Below are 16961 nucleotides of genomic sequence, written 5' to 3'. Positions count from 1 at the left end.
CCCAAGGCCCCCTCCCCTCGCGCTGCTCCCCGCCTTTGGGGGAAGAAGAGGGCAGCGGGGCAGCGGATGGTGATTTCCCGGCCAGAGGCGGCGAGCCTTCATCTCCCCCGCTCGCCCGTCCCCTGCGCCCCCTACCCAAATGCCTCCCGGGGGCCGCCGAGGAGAAACGGGGCCTCCGGCGAGCGGGGCAGAGATGGATGCGGAAGGAGGCCACCGGGTCTCCCCCTCCTCACCGCTCCTAAACAATGAAAAGAGTTGACTTGGTCCCCTACCCCCCAGCAGTGAGAGGAGCTGACCCCCTCCCCTCGGGCTGGCAGGTCCCGGAGGGGGGCCGGGTGGGGGGGGCGGGTTGAGGAGGGAGGTGAACCTTACCCTTGTCACCTCCCTGGATTTGGGGCGGCCCCCCATCGCCACCCCCTCGGCCTGGGAATGGAAGCCACCAGGCCCAGCCCGGGCACCGCGCTCGGGTGGTGACCTTTAGACAAAGGCAACCCTTTCCCTGGGGTGAGCCCGGGCGAGCCGGGCCCCTGCGGAGGGCGGCCAGGCCGCGGGCACCCGGAGGGAGGGATGGAGGAGGAGGGAGGAGGGATGGAGCCATCTGGTTTTCCCATCCCCGGCTGCCCCTCGGCTGCTTCCCCGGCTGCTGTCACAGGCGGCCGCGGGGAGACAAGGGACCAGGGGCTGCCCAGGCCTTGGTCCGCGGCCAGCGGGGCAGCGGGCTGGGAGCCGCGGGAGGGCTCTGGCTGGGGCGAGGGCGCCGGCGGTGATTGGAAGGCACCGTGGCTCTTTCCTCTGCGCGCCCCTTTGTTTTGCTTTGTGGTTCTGAGCAGCTGAACTTCCCGGGAGGTGGGGTCAGAGGCCGCTGTGTCATCTCTCCCGGAGGGAGGCCGGGTGACAGATCTCAGCCCTCCGGTGTTCCCAGACGGGGGGCCGCGGTCCTCGCCCAGCCTCCAGTCCGGACAGTCGGCCCCTTTTGTCACACAGCCCTCCAGTAGTATAGCGAGGACCTGGCGATGTTCTGCGCGTCTGCGCTTCCTTCCCACCGCCCCTCCGAGGGCGCCCGTCAGGAAAACAGTTTGTAGAAACATCCAGGACGCCAGGATCTGGGATTTGCGACAAGCGCTCCGTGCTTTCACCTGGGGTGGGGGGCTAGGGACGCGGGCCCAGTCAACTCTGACCTGAGGGAGGGGGGTGTTGGGAGAACAGGGGAACTGACAGCTCAGGAACTGCCCCCTTCCCATGAGCCGGTGTCAGGTGGGACTTAAGGGGCACGCTGACCTCTCCCACCCTCCCGCATAGCTCCCCCACGCCTGGAAGCCGGAAATAGCGTCTCCCTACCCAGGGAGCATTATGGATGGGCTGCTGCTAAGTGCATCACACACCGGCCACAACCGGAGAAGGAAGTAGAGACTGCTATCAGTCCCATTTCGCAGACAGGCTCATGGAGGCTCAGAGAGGTTAAGTGGCTCGCCCAAGGTCACGCAGCCCCGATTTGTAACCCACTCAAGTTTCTCCAACTCAGCTCAAAGCCATTAGGTTCTCGACGTCCCTCCTTGGCACTCGCTGTCTGTGATTTCAGTTGACCTGGGTCTCAGATGTGGTTCATACACGGATGGTGCTGTCAGATTTCTTTCCCGCGTGCTGGCTAAGGAGCATCTGGAAGCTGGGCCAAGGGGAGGATCATTCCACCTGTGGCTGAAGCAGAGCGTTTCCTTGCGGGAGCTGAGGCTGGAGGTGTGTGAGTCAGGGGTCCTCAGGCCTGCCTGGGGGGCCCGAGGGAGCCGGCCCACTGTCATCGTCCTCCACCTGAGCTGGGGACTTGCCCAGGCTTGCTGCTGCTTAGCCCGTGGGGAGGGAAGCTGAGCTGTTGGGGACCTTCGGCGTCACTCTGCCCTGTGACCCCCCCCACGTGGCACCCTGACGCAGCTGGCAGCGAACTCTCCTGCCCGTTCTGCGTGTGGCCTGGGCATCACTCCCCGTGCCACTCTGTGACCCTGGTCCTCAGTTTCCTCCTCTGCAGAGGGGCGTGAGCATAGCTCCCTTAGCTGACCTCAGGGCGGCGGAAACGTCCAAACGCGGTAGTTTTACTTCTCATTCAGCAGATGGGATCGGCCGGGTGTGCGGGGTGGGGAGGACCGGCAGGTGCTGGGCATTGCAGGGTGATCACAGAGGGCGGCCACCCTGGAGGACCCCCACCCTGGAGGACCCCCCGTGGTGGGCGAGGGCTGGCTGGGAGCGGTCTCACTTTGGTGACACTCCCCCTTCAGCACTCACTGGTGCCGAATGAACATTTGGGGGACTGGGCTGAGGGAGAGGAGCTGGGGAGGGCCCAGCATCCCCGGGGAGGGAGTGGCACAGGTGGTCTCGCCGTTTTACAGGTGAAGAAGCTGAGTCTGGGGAAGGCTCGTTCCGTGGCTGGAAGTGGGTGGGAGAGGGGCTCCGTATTTGTCAGCAGAGCTGGGGAGACACGTTTTGCGGGAGCCTCCGCCCCGCAGCTGCTGTCCCCTCCTTGATGTGCAAACATCTCCTGAGGTGATGGGCGTAATAATAATTCCCAGGGCGGGTGGTGTAGGTCTCTCAGCAGAATGTTTCCTGAAAGTAGGAACGGATTTTTTTGGGGGGGGGGGGCGGGGGGGAACATGAGTAGGGCCAAGAGGGACAGGCCTATGCGCCACCTCCCTTTCTCCCGACTTCCTTCCCAGAGGTCTCTGGGGTCTCCCCCAGCCTTCCCTTGGGATGTGGGGTCTTCTTCCCCTTCGCCCTCCAAGAGGCCGTGGAAGGGCCAAGGGGTCAGCGCCAAGGCCCGAGGCCCCAGGTCCAACCACCAGCGAAGCTCCCACCAGCCTTCCCCACTCTCCCTGGTGGCTGCCTTGACTCCTGGTCCCAAGAATGCAGAGGACTGCTGGTGGGGGAGTTAATTGGAAACAGGAAAACATGGCATTCCTTTTCAGCCAGCCTGGGCCTGGAAGGCGGCTGAGGGTCTGCCTTTTACCTCTCCTGCCCCGAAGGGCATGGGGCAGGGGGACATGATTATCTGGCCCTGGCCTCTTTTGGGGCCTCCGTCTACCAGAGGTGGAGGTGGGTGATTGCGGTTCCCTTAGCTGACCTTGAGCGGGGTGAAAATGAACTACGGGTCCAAATACAAACCCCCGCCCGTCAGAATGACTTGCCCCCTCACTATTCACCATTCGCATCCTAGGCTGTCCCCTCTCTTTGAGGGCGGAGGGTCTGCCTGAGAGTCGGCTCCCCGGCGGAGGATGCGTCACACTAGAGACACACGGGAACTGTTTGGTCGAATTGTCCCCAAGGATTTCCTCCTCATTCCTCTCTAGAATCCTCCCCTGCCCGGAGAACCACCATTAGAGTTTTGTCCCCGCTGACTGAAGCCTTTGTGTTTCGGTGACATGCAAGTTTCCCCAACAGGGAGAGAGAGAATGTTTTCTAAGACATTTCTAGTTTGGTGACAATTAGTCTTGTGTATTTGTGTATTTATGGTGGCGAGGGAATGTGTTGGCAGGAGAAGCGGGAGAGAGTGCCTTTGTTTCTTTAATTGTTTCCAGTGCAACTTCCTGAGGGCCTACTGTGTGCCAGGGCCCTGGGGCCCAGTTATGACACCGGGACCCAGTCCAGGAGGAGGCTGGAGGTGTTGTTTGCAGGGCCGGATTAGCTGCTGTGGCATTCGGTGTATTCTGTCTGGGTGGTCTGTGAAGGCTCCAAGGATGAAGCCACTGCTCGCTTTCTCTCTCTCTCTCTCTCTCTTTTTCTAAATGGCACATGCACGTGGGACAAATTCAAAATAGCGAGTCTCCCTCTCCATCGTCCCTGGCATCCCTGTGTCCCCAGCTCGCCTCCCCAGAGGCAGCTCCTCAATCCTGGCGTCCCATACGCACGCTGTCATATCCGTGTTCATAGTGGTAGAAGTATCGGGAGATGGCAGCGTGCTCTTCCCATTGTCCTGCGTGTGGCTTTTCTCGCTCCAGCTCCCAGGGAGACCCCCCGCGGAGTACCTGGTGGGGATCCCCTGTCTCTTTCTTGGCTGCACCGTCGTCCGCGGCGTGAGCGAATAAGGGCCCCTTGGCCTAAAACGGACGTGGCGCTGTCTCCAGAAGCCGCTGTGCGGGGAGCTGGAGGGCGTGCATCTGCACGTCTCGCGGGGGGACGGGTATGCTGGTGACATAAACCCCCGACGTGGAACTGCTGGATCCGGAGCCTGCCGCTTGTCATTTGGTCACCGAGGAGGTCCCTTTGCAGCCACGTCTTGAAGGAAGTCGTCCCTGCTCTTGTTCAGTTCCTCCAACCCGCCCGCACTAGGGTCTTTGCCTCTTGTGACCCCCTTGCCTCCTCCTCCTGCCTGGCCATGGCCTGCATCATGTGCTTGCCACTTGGCGTGGAGGTCGAGCCTGTGGGCTCAGGAAGCTGGTCGTCTGTTGGCTCTGCCCCGTGCCGCCTCGGTGGTGCAGGCGAGAGGCTTGCCCGCCCTGGGCCTCCGTTGTCCCCTGTGGAATGGGTTGATCTCGGTTCCTCCTCTTGGAAGGTCACGCTGAGGATTTACACCGTCAGGTTCGTAGGTGGCCTGTCTGGCTCATGGCAGTGTCCTCTGTCATTCTTTGTCAGTTCTTCCTCCGGGAGCCGTGAACCCCTACGTGGGCAGGCTCTGAGGGGAATGCCGGCTCTTCCACTTTGTCACAGCATGACCCTGGGCAAAGCGACCCCGTTTCTGGGTCTCAGTTTCCTTGTCTGAATGGGCCCATGATCGCTCCCTTGCAGGGCCTGCTGGGAGGGCCGCCTGGGGCAGTGCTCACCCCAGCCGGGCAGGCGGTGGGCTTTCGGGGACCAGCAGCTGATGTCGCTGTCATTTGCACTGTGATCACTGTGCTCCCATGGGACCCTGGCCGACTCCTCCACTCTGAAAGGTCCCCATTGTCTTCTGGAAAGGCACATGGGAACGGTGTTGGCATTCTCCAGCGGACAGCACGTAGCAGGCTGCTGTGGCATTAGGAGGTGACCCTGGGAACAAACAGGGCTTCCCTGCCCCATGGCTCAGTTTCCTCATCTGGAGGCATGGGAATGACAGGAGACCCGCCGCAGAGGCGCTCCCACACGTTCAGTGCCTGGCATAGCAGGTGCTCAGAAACGCTCGCGGCTGTGGTGATGATGGTGATGGTGACGGTGATGATGGTGACGGTGACGGTGACGGTGATGATGATGATGATGACAATGATGACGACGACGATGATGACGATGATGATGGTGATGATGGTGATGATGATGACGAAGACGACGACGACGATGATGACGACGATGACGACGATGATGACGATGATGACGACGATGACGACAACGATGACGATGATGATGACGATGATGATGACGATGATGATGGTGATGGTGACGGTGATGATGGTGATGGTGACAGTGATGACGATGACAATGATGATGATGGTGATGATGGTGATGGTGATCATGATGGTGATGATGGTGACGGTGACGGTGATGATGATGACGACGATGATGATGACGATGGTGATCATGATGGTGATGATGGTGATGATGAAAGGACGTAGCCAGGTCTCCCACGAGAGCAGCGAGCCCAGTCCTGACCCCGAACCCCAGGCGGTCAGAGTCGGCATTTTAAACGGAGGGCAGTCAGATACCCTGCGGCCTCAGTTTCCTCGTCTGTAACAGAACTTCTCTCCTGGGGTTACGAGGCTTAAATGAGTCACGATGCGAAGAGCTTTTTTAAGGCGGGGCCTGGCTTGGAGGGGTGCACGGCGAAGGGTCACTTTATTTATTATTTGCTGATATTTATAAAAGTATCACTTCGACTCGCCGTTGACATTTGAAGGCACCCGCTGAGAGTCGCGAGGATAGTGCAATCAGCCCCCGCGTGCCTGTCGCCAGCCTCGGGAATTTTCTGCTGATCTTTTTGGGTTCATTTCCCGCACCGTGCACTTTTTCCTTCTTTTTTGCTGGAGTACTTTCAGGCAAACTCCAGCCATCCTGTCACTTCAACTGTGTTTTCGGTGCTACCAGCGGTATTATTACGTCTGGGGTCCGGAGGCTGTTTTGCCTCCAGGACTTGTCTTGTCCTGTGAGGGAGGCATGAGGCCCACTTCACAGCCTGGGGAGAGCAAGGCAGCAGGGAGCAGGCTCGGCCCGATTGTCCTTTATCCGTGTTCTCTTCTTTGGGACCCTGACGAGGTCTCTGTCTTAGCCACCTCGGGCCTCGCAGCCTGGGGATTTGGGGATTCACGCCACAATGGGGGCCTCGTGGGCGTAGGTTCTGATGTTCCGTGCATAAATCCTCCCTGTAAAGGGTGAGTCGGAGAGCTTGGCCTGGTGGCAGGGGGATGGACGCGATGACCTCGGAAGTGAGGAGTGACTGGGTCAACCAAACGCCCGATTTGAGTCCTCTTTCTGCCTCTTCTAACCTTGGGCTTGGGGGCAAGGCGCTTCCCGTGTCTCATCCCAGGCTGGAGAACCGGAAGTACGGGAGAGATGACAGATGCTCTGTCGAGAGCCTTGGCACCAATAAGGTCCTGCGTGGAACAGCGTTTCGCAAGTGCCTGGCTCCGAGTGAGCGCTCAGCAGAAGGCAGCGTCTTCAGTGTCCTCGACGTCGTTGACGTCAGTTCTTCTGCGTGCACTCTGGGGCGGGGTAGCCACATGCTCTTTCTGGGATTAAGAGGGTTGAGGATGGGCTGACGCCCTGGGAGCCTCGGCCAGGCTTCCTGCCTTCATCCTCTCTTCTCGCCACTCCGTCCCTCCGTCCCTCCGTAGTTCCCCGTCAGAGTACTTCTCAGTGCCTGAGGGGGGGTGGGAGGGGGCCGCCCATGTGTGGGTGCCCCCCCCCAGCCTCCTATGCCCCTGTGTCCCAGCCTGTGGCAGCCTTGGGAGCAGAGGCGGGACTGTCTGTGGCTGTAGGACCCTTGTTAATGGCCCCTCGTGACCTGGAGGGAGCCCCTGGTGGCCTCCGCAGCCTGTTCCCCCAGGACGTCTGGGGTCGAAGCTCCCCACAGCCCAGTTTCCAGAGGGCAGGTGTTGTCTGCTGTCAGGCAGACCCCCACAGCGCCTGTCTCACGGGATGGTTGTGACAGTTTGCTGGACCGTCACCTCCCTCCACCCATCCTCGGGCCCCGAGCCCTGGAAGAGCTCTTAGCTCTTATGCCCTCTCAAGCCAGGCTCCCCACGGCTTAGCAAGCTCTTGTCATGGAGGCCTTACCTCCGTCCCCAGAATGTGCCAGTGACCTTACGCTTTTGTGTCCACACTCCGTCTTTCACAGGATGTTTTGATGTATGCATGTTTCCCTCCCCATCTCCTCCTGCCAGTATAATTTACATACAATAAAACGCACAGATTTGAAGCATCCATCTCCATGAGTCTCCACGAACATGTCCGCCGGTGTAACCCACACCCCGTCAAGATCCAGAATATTCGCATATATACCTGTATGTATGTGTACATGTGGCCTCCCCAGGCCCCCGCCTCTCGTATTTAGGGTGCATCTTGTCCCCTTGCACCCTGGCTTTGTGCCGTGGAGTTTTGCTTGAGGGGATCCGGCTTCAGTGTCTTTTGGGGCCAGCTCTTGCTTTTAGGCCCTCACGCTGCTCGTTGTCCTGTTTGTTGCCATGGTGGTCCATGGGGTGCAGTCATGGAGGTTCGTTTAAAATTCTCCCCAGGGCCAGATGCCCCGTTTGCTACTCACCTCTTGTCACAGAGGTGAAGTGACTTGTCCAGGGTTGCACAGCTGGCTGCTAGCAAGCAGAGATTTGAATCCAGGCTCATCCTACTGGTTAATTCAGTCTCACAGAGCCAGCCAGCCTCCTGAGTGCCTGGCGTCAGAGCTCTGCCCTCAGGGACAGGGGAAGGAGGCAAGCCAAGGACACACCCATCCTCCCTGCTGGGGAGATCGTATCTGAGTCTGCTGGGCGGGTGGAGGCTGGGAGGAGACATGACTTCTGGGGTGTGCTGGGGCGGCAGGGCGGGCTTCCTGGAGGAGGGGGCTTCCGGGGGCTGGCTTTGGGATGCTTTGCACCAAGGCCCCTTGAAGCTTCACGGGGAAGGAGGGCCTGGGACACTGGGGCTGGGACCTGGGGTGCCCTGGTTTTGTTGATGGGAGGTAGAGAAAGAGGAACTCCGGATGACTCCAGTGGCCTGGGTGACGAGGTGGAAGCAGCTGCCCTTTCTGAGGTGTGGCAGAGGTGCCTGTGGTTTGGGGAACACAGACCCGGGGGAGCAAAGCCGTAACAGCCTCTCGTCTGGTGGAGGGATGCAGAGAGGAGAGAGATGGGGAATGAGGGAATGAACCCCAGGGATCCCGTGGGAGAGTCGGTGGCACCCCGTGATGACTGAAGTCGCGGGGACGAGGACGATTCCTCAGGGAGGGGACGGGAGAGGGCTGAGCACAGGCCTAGGCGGCTGCCTGCTCATAGGACAGAAGCTTCTCGGCTGAAACGGACGGAGGGAGGAAGACCAGGGCAAGGCTCGGCCGGCATCTCGGACAAAGCCTCAGGGACAAAGCGGGGCGAGCTTCTAGAAAGTCCTCGGCTTAAATGGGCCCGAGTGGGGCCTCCCGGGTGGGACACAGCTGTTCTGGAAGCAGAGGGGGCCTGCGTGTGATGGGCAGGTAGGGGTGAGAGCCAGCCTGGGGTGCGCTGAGGAGCCATGCAGAGGAGGAGGATGGAGAAGGATGGCGTCGGGGAGGGAGGCAGGGAGGCAGATGAGAGCTCTTGGCAGCCAGAGATTCAAAGCGAAAACCTCGCTACCCTCTTCGGCGCCCTAGCGCCGTCCATGGCTCCCTAGTGCCCTCGCCTCCCGGGCAGAGCCCCTCTCGTCCGGCCCAGGCTTGGCTTCTCGACCTCGTCACCCAGATTTCACGTCGCCTTCTCCACCCGCCGAGCCTCGTCCTCCCTCCCCAGCTTTGTCCTCGCTGCGCCCTCGGCCAGCAGTGATCTCCCCGGCTCCTCCCTGGACCGCGGGCCTCTGGCTTGGATGCCGCCTCCTCAGGGAAGCCCTCCTCACTGACCCTGCCCGCCGTCCCTCGTGTCACGCGGTCATTCCCGCGCTGGGAATCGTCCCCACGACCCGACTCACAAGGAGCCCGTAGTCGGTATTTGTTGCACAGACGGGCCCGGTGGCCTGTGCACAGACTGGGGGGAGAGGAGCTCATGGCAGTGTTCTTTTAGGATCTGAGCAGGCTTAGCGGCTCGGGAGAGAAAAGGAGCGAAGGAAGGTTCTAGAAGAGGTAGAAAGGGCGGGCGGTACCAGGTTGGCCTGCAGAATGTTTTCTCACAGGTAGGAGGCGGAGGAGGAGAGGGGTGTGAAGGCAGAAGGAGGCGGGGTGGCCTGTGGGTGGGCGGGACCCCACTGTGTTCCCAGCTTCGGCGGTTCCCGCCCACCTGGCCCTCCGCCTCTCTGGGCGTGGGGTAGGGGACCAGGTCTTAAGACCTCGCGGTGGTCCTTAATTTGGGGCAAGAGGTCTCGGGTCCTTTGGGAATCTGCTCAGAGGCCCTGGACCTTTTCCCCAGAGACATGCACACTTGGCTGTCCCAAAGTCTGGCAAAGGATTTCGGGATGCTCGTGGGTCTGTCTAGAGCTGTACCCACAGTGTGACCGTAGCAACACTGGTAACAGCCGACACGGCCGGGACACTGACCCGTTTACTCATGGAGGGGCCCTGGAGAGTCGGTGCAAGGCGTGTCCCCAAGCTACAGATGAGGAAACTGAGGCTCAGAGCGGTTAAGTGACTTGCCCAGAGTCACACAGCTGCTAAGTGGCGGTCTGGCCCCAGAGCCCAGGCTTGTAGCCACAAAGCCTCTATGCTGCTTTGTTACAGGGGCCAGAATGAGAAAGCCCACAGTCCGGGGGCTGCCCCGCCACCCCACGTTTGGCCTGGGATCCAGCTCGGCGCCGGGCCCCCTCTTTCCCCTTGTACCCTCCCTAGTGTCTTTATTAACATGACCGTGGCCGCCCCAGCTTCCTGCAGACAGCGGATGTGCCCGTGAGCGTGAGCCCTGAGTGAGGCTGGGTGGGTGACAGGCTGATATGAGTGAGACCCGCGAGGGCTGGAGGGGCCAGGACTCCAAAGGCTCATCGGGCCTGGAGCCAGCGCAGGACTGTGAGTCAGGACCCCTGTCGCTCTCAGCCTCAGCTTCCCCGTCAGTGGAGGGGCCTGATGCCTTTCTCTTGGGAGTTAAACAGATGTCACGTCAACAGACGTGCTGCATTTACGGCAGCTCCCCAGACAGCCTGAGACACCAGCAGCAAATGATATTTCTGCAGCCGATAGATCTGAGGCTGTTGACACTGTTCCTTGCAGGGCAGGCTTGCCCCTGCATGAGTCAGGAAAAAGAGAGAAAGGATGGTTTTTAGCGACTCTTGGAGGTTGGGATGGCAGACGTGGGGTCATAGGTCAAAACTAGATCCTGCTGGGATTGGTGGGGCTCTTCGTCGAGATAATGTCGTCAGGCAGCACAGAAGCACCTTGTAAATGCTGCTCGATTGGTCTCTCTGTTGTCGCTGCCTTCATCACTAATCAGCTCTTAGTCTGTCCCTGCTGGTGCAGGCAGGTTGGGCCAGCCCGGAGACCAACGGTTTCTCAGAATCGAATGTGCACGCAGACTCTTTGGGGAGCCTGTTAAACTGTGGGTTCTGATTCAGTGGGTCTGAGGCCCGGCATTTCTGACAGGCTCCAGGTGAGGCCACCGCTGCTCCTGGGTGTAGGACCACACATTTGAGTTGCAAATGTCATCATGTGTCGAGTGCTTTCCACATGGTTGCAGAGCTGCGTCCAGCATTCTGCACAGCTAACGGACGCCGGAGCCGCTCAGGCTAAAATCGGTTCCTTAGCTCTTAGCTTTCGGGTCTGCTGATTCGAGGGCAGGTCTGTATTAATTGTTACACACGGAACAAAGTCACACCACACTGTGAAAGTCTTCACCGTCCTCCCTTCCTCTGGAGAGGGGACCTCCGTGGGGAGTTCGGAGTGTGTTCTTTCAGACCCCCTTTTCTGTGCATGCATTTTTTCCCTTGATCTCACATATTATACGAATTCTTCTACCCTTTACTTTTTAACTGGAACAGATGTCTCAGAATTGTTTCCATGTCAGCGGTCTAGAACCCCACCGTTTTAGCAGCTGAGCGGTAGTCCATAATTTATTTAACCACTACCTTATGATATTTTTTAGTTCAGTTCGTTTTTGCAGTGAGCCCATGTGCCTTTATATTTAAAGCGTGTCTCTTGCAGACAGTATAAAGCCTCACAACCTCTATCTGACGATTAGATATTGAGACCAGCACTGTCCCATAGAAATAAACGCAAACCACTTATGTTATTTAAAATTTTCTAATAGCCACAGCAGAAACAGAAAATTCATGTGAATATATTCTATGTAACCTAGTATACCCAAAAGACTATCATTTCGACCTGTGATCAATATAAAAATCATTCATGAGACGTTTTACGGTCTTTTTATTGTGTTTCAATGCACATAACATAAAATTTACCAGTCTAACCGTTTTTAGATGTGTAACTTAGTAACAAGTATAGCTGCAGCGTTGTGTGACCAGCACCACTATTCATTTCTAGAACTTCTTCATCGTTCCAAAGAGAAACTCAGCCCGCTGACTACCCCCCTCCTTCCCCTGCTGGTAACCCTCTGTTCTACTTCCTGACTGTGAACTTGCCCGCTCTAAGTACCTCATGTAAGTGGAGTCATACGGTCGTCAGCCCTCTGTGTCTGGCTTATCGCACTGGGCACAACGTCTTCAGGCCTCATCCATGTCATAGTGAGCATCTCTGCTTCATCCCTTTTCATGGCTGAATAATAGTCCCCCGTCCGCACACACCACGTTTTGTTTCTCCATCCACCCGTCGGTGGCCGCTGTGCGCGGTGCTGCCGTGAACGCTGGTGTATGAGGATGTGTCTGCGTCCCCGCTTCCAGCTCCTTCGGATGTGACCTGGGAGTGGAATCCGTCACGTGGCAGCTTCGTGTCACGGTGAGGACCTGCTGTCACGTGGCAGCTTCGTGTCGCGGTGAGGACCTGCTTTCTCCGCAGCCGCCCCGTTGCACGGTGCCCTCCCCTTCTCCGCGTCCTCCCCGCGTTGTCGCACGGTGTGTGTTTTCCACGCAGAGCGCATCTCGATCTGGACCAGCTGCGTTTCAGGTGCCCAGCGGTTGGGTTACATGGCGGACGGGCAGGTTTAGACCGTCCTCCGTTCCTGGTGGTTATGGATGCGGCCGGATTTAAATCTTCCATCTTGCTATTTACTTTCAGTTTATCGCCTATGTTCTCTGTTCCTTTTTTCTCGTTTCCTGCCTCCTTTAGATGAATTGGGTAATTGAATGTTCCCTCTTATCTCCGCTGCTAGCCGATTCACACTACCTCTTTGTCACTCTCGAGTTTCCATTCTGTGCCTGGGACTGGAACTTGGGCTTCGCGTTGCAGCGAGGTGGGAGCCGCGGGGGTGCTTCTGAGCCAGGGAGCGACCTGGCCTGACGTGCTGGTATCCACACCTCCCGTCGCTTGTGCAAGAGCGTTCCTACCAGCCGGATTCCTGGAAGAGGGTTTGCTAAGGCGGAGGGAAGTGTGCGTTTAGATGTGGGTAGGCCCTGCCAAATCGCATTCCACAAAGCCTTCGCCATTGTCGCCCCTTGCAGATGGCAGCCGGGATCTAGTGAGTGACTGCCCCGTGCCAGGTCTGTGCCATACCCTAGGGACACTGGTGAGAATCAGCCCGGGTCCTGCCGCTTAAAAAACTCTCAGCCCAAAAGCCTCTGGAGCTGCCTCTGAGCTCAGGAAGGTTCAGGTTTCAGAGGAACGGACAGGGGAGGCGAGAGGACCTTCTAGGTAGCAGAAGGGGGCGTGGCTCCTCCAGGAGGCCGGGAACTGGCGGGATCGGGGGCGGACTGTGTTGGTCCAGGGACCGCATGTGTGGGCTCCCCGTCAGCGCGGGGCTTGTCAGTGGAGTAGGATGAACGCCTCCCCCTGGGGCTCGTCGGGGTGGATTTCACGAGGGCGACGGCACAGGTTTGTGGTTGGACTAAGTTATCATCGCCGTGGTGGGAGGAGGGGATCGGCGTCAGGAACGGGGCGACCCGACCCAGGGGCAGGCTGGACCCAGGCCTTAGATGGTGTTTCTGGCCCGCGTCAGATAAACTTGGGCTTGCAGCCCCAGCTCGCTCCTTCCTAGGCAGCCTGCTCCAGGCTTTTGGTGAAAGAGGAAGTAGCAGCTGAAGATGCCTCCCAGGAGTGCGATGAGGCTTCGGTCAGCGACACGCTGGCAGCTTGGAGCTCTCTGCCCTCCTGGACCCTAGTAAGGCTTGGTCGAGGTTAACGTTAGGTGCCGTGATTACTACTGCTTTTCTCGTTGTCATTTTTACTAACTTCAGACCTGTAGGCAACAGCCAGATTCTTCCTTATGCCCAGGACTGAGACCCCAGAGAAATGAAGTGAGTCGCTCAGAGTCAGAACACTGCAGAGCTGGGAGGGGAAGCCGGTTTGTCTGATGCGAGCGCGTGGGCATCATCCCCCACCCAAGCCCTAGCACCCGAAGTCCCTTCCACCCTTAGCAGAGCCAGCAAGCAGGGTGCAGTCTCCAGTAACACCTGCAGCATCCGTGACGGTCCCTCAGTGACTCGGGCAGCAGACCTGCCCCGGAGCTGGCTATTTATAGTCTGTCTTCCTCACGCCCCGAGTGAATATTCCTGTGTTTGGCTGCGGAGGTATTAGCGTTTGATTACAGGGTGCAGCCTCAGCCTGCGGTGCGCTGGTCTGTGGTAGGCACGCGCACACCCCATCGCCCTGCAAAGTCTGGAAAAAAAATCTGCGTTTCGGCACACGTCTCAGCTCGAGGAGTTCGAATAAAGGATCGGGGACCCATGTGCATATAACTTCTACCCCCTTTTCCCGCACCCAGGCCACGTGTGGCACCCACCACTTGGCGTCTTCAAGTAGTGGTTACTGCTCATGTTCTCACCCCCACCCCGCTGGACGGTTCAGGGCGGGCGGTGCCGTCAAGCCTTGGTGGGATCGGAGGTGAGGGAGCAGGGTGGGCCGTAGCCATGGGCAGCGAGGCTTCTGGAAACCTGTTCTCCAAAACCCGCGAGCCTGGAGTCTGCGCTGAGCCGTGGCTGGTGACGAGGGCGGAAGTGAGGACGTGATGATGGGCCAGCTGCAGCGTCATGGGGACCGAGAGAGGCCAGGCCCTGTAGATGGCCAGTAGAGGAGTTAAGGCTGAACGGGCCAGGGCAAGATTTTCCTCACTGCCCCCGGTCACTGGACGTCATCTGCAGCTCGTCCCCAAACTCTCCACCGGGTCGTCTAATTACAGGGGTCCCTAACCACCGGGCTGTGGGCCAATACAGGTCCATGGACTGTTAGGAACCGGGCTGCACAGCAGGAGGTGAGCAGCGGTGGGTGAGCAAAGCTTCATCCATACTGGAAGCCGCTCCCCAGCGCCAGCATCACCGCCTCAGCTCCGCCTCAGGTCATCAGGCGTTAGATTCTCATAGGAGCGCCGGTCCCTGGTGCCGAAAAGGTTGGGGACCGCTGGTAATAGGCACCTCAAACTTAACGTGTCCAACACAGAGCTCCCACCTCCTCTTAGCCCCAAAAGCAAAGCAGAAGCAGATCAAAGTCTGCCTTTTCCCAGGCCGTCGCCATCTCTGTTAATGGCAGCTCCGTCCTCCCAGGACCTAGGCTAGGCAGACACTTTGACATCATCCTCCATCCCTCTCTCTCTTCTAATTTTAATTACAGTTTTTCTTCTTGTGGCAAACAACATGTAACATAAAACTCACCGTCTTCGCCCCTTTGAGGCGTACAGCCCAGCAGCATGCAGTAGATTCGCGTCGCTGTGTTGGAAGCCTCTTTTTCTCTCTCGTGCACCTGTCGGCTTTGCCTGGAAAACGTCTCCAGAACCTGGCTTCGTGTCCCCACCTCCACTGCCCCCACCCTGTCCAGCTTTGTCATCTCCCGCCTGGACCGTCGCAGTCTCTTCCCCCTGGGACAGTCTGCTTTCCTCACGAAGCAGGAGGGACCCTGTTGTAACCTCCTCTGCTCAGAGCCCTCCCACAGCCCCTGTCACTCAGAGTGAAAGCCAAGCCCTTACAGTGGCCCAGATGCAGTAGCCACTGACCACATGTGGCCTGTGAGCACCGGATGAACCGTGCGTGTAAAATACACACTGGGTTTCAAAGACTTAGAATGAAGGGGGGAGAAACGTAAACTAATCTCATTAATAATATTTTTACATTGACTGCGTGTGGAAGTGTTCACGTTCGTGTATATTTAATATGTTATTGAAGATAATACATGTAGAGTCACCGACTGTCTCTACTAGAGAGCATTTAGAGTGGCCTGCGGGGCTCACAGCACACCTGTGGGCAGCGCTGGTGTGGACGGTGCCTCCCAGGGGGGTCGTTGGGAGACCCAGTGAACTGACGTGGACAAGCTGTTAGAATGCTGTCTGCTACATCATGCACCGCAGCTGTTAGCCGCTATTTTTTTTAAATTGCGGTAAAATACTCACAACACAAAATTGACCATTTTCACCACTTTTAAGTGTACAATCCAGTGGCGCTAAGTACGTCCACAATGTTGTGCACCTGTCACCTCTGTCCATTGCCAGAATTCCTCATCACCCCAGACAGAACCCCGGCACCCATTAGAGAACAGCTCCCCGTTCTCTCCTGCCGGCCCCGGCCCGCTTCTCATTCACGAATTCGCCTAGTGTCGGTACCTCGTATGAGTGGAATCACACAATATTTGTTCTTTTGTGTCTGGACTATTTCACAGGGCATAACGTTTTCCAGGTTCGTCGATATTGTAGCACGTGCCAGAATTTCATTCCTTTCTAAGGCTGAATGACACCCCACTGTGTGGAGGTACCACATTTTGTTTATCCGTTTATCAGCCGGTGGACAGATGGGTCGTTTTGACCTTTCAGCTGGTCATTATTTTTAAGACACGGTCGGGACGCTGACTTTCTGTCTCGCCTCATCTCCCACTGACCTCTTTCCCCTGGCTCGCTCTGCTTCGGCCACACTGGCTGCCTTCCTCGCGTGCACCTCGGGGCCTTGGCACCTGCTCGTCCCCTCCCTCTTCACCGATCCCACCTTTTTCACTGACATATCAATGTTTTATAATATTATAGATGTTTTTAATCTTTATGAATTCTCTACATAATAGCATTTCCATTTTAACATTTATAAATGTAATTTATCATGCATATTAAATTTTATTCAATAGATACGAATCACATACTTGTAAGTTAAATGTTTGTAAATACTTAGCGTGATATGTCATCATTCTTTGTCACCATCCTCACCCTCAAAACTGTAAGCTCTAAGTGGACGGGATCTTTGTCGTTCACGGCCATCCCCCCAGCTTCTAGAACAGAGCCACATGTCTCTGTTCTTAATTGCTGAGTAGATGAATATTTAGGGAATAAGGAACTCAGAAGGATGTAAATGAGCCAAAAGAAAGTGTATTGGGGGCGGTGGAGAGGGGGTTGGGGAGAGGAAGTTGGAAAGAACAGAAAAATGGCCCCAAGGCTTCAAAGCCGGTGTGATCAGGCCCCGGGCGGGTGTGAGGGGCACAAGGAACGGGCTGGCACAGGACGCAGGGGCCGATCGTGGCCTGAAACCCGGTTCCCTCACTCATCTGCGGGGTGACCTTGAGTCAGTGACATGCCCTCTCTGAGCCTCATCGCCTCATCCGTGAAAAGGGGAAAGAGCAGCTGTTCATCGACTCAGCGAACGCTTCCTGCACACCTGCCACGTGCCAGGCGCTGCGGTAGGTGAGGCAGGCGTCCTTGCCCTCAGCGAGCCTCTCCTGGGCTCCCACCTCTGGGGACACGTGTGAGCGAAGCACTTAAATGTCTGTGAGCCTGCTGTGAACCACAGCTCCTGGCGTCGGGTTAGCCGTAGGCTTCAGCCTTTCCCACCTGTCAGGTGCG

General features: G+C 57.7%; 1 protein-coding gene across 1 annotated transcript in view; it reads left to right on the top strand.

Annotated features, from left to right (window-relative positions):
* The first annotated feature begins 1211 nt into the window (after nucleotides 1-1211).
* BICRA (BRD4 interacting chromatin remodeling complex associated protein) overlaps nucleotides 1212-16961 on the top strand; it is a 65809-nt gene continuing 50059 nt past the window's right edge. Inside the window, 1 exon segment of the mRNA XM_025048868.1 lies at nucleotides 1212-1734. The gene's annotated coding sequence lies outside the window, so the exon portion shown is untranslated.

The sequence above is a fragment of the Pteropus alecto genome, unplaced genomic scaffold (genome assembly GCF_000325575.1).
Source record: "Pteropus alecto unplaced genomic scaffold, ASM32557v1 scaffold41, whole genome shotgun sequence".
Classification (NCBI taxonomy): Eukaryota; Metazoa; Chordata; class Mammalia; order Chiroptera; family Pteropodidae; genus Pteropus; species Pteropus alecto.
The sequence above is the reverse complement of the archived record's forward strand: the minus strand, read 5'-3'. Positions and strand labels throughout refer to the sequence as shown.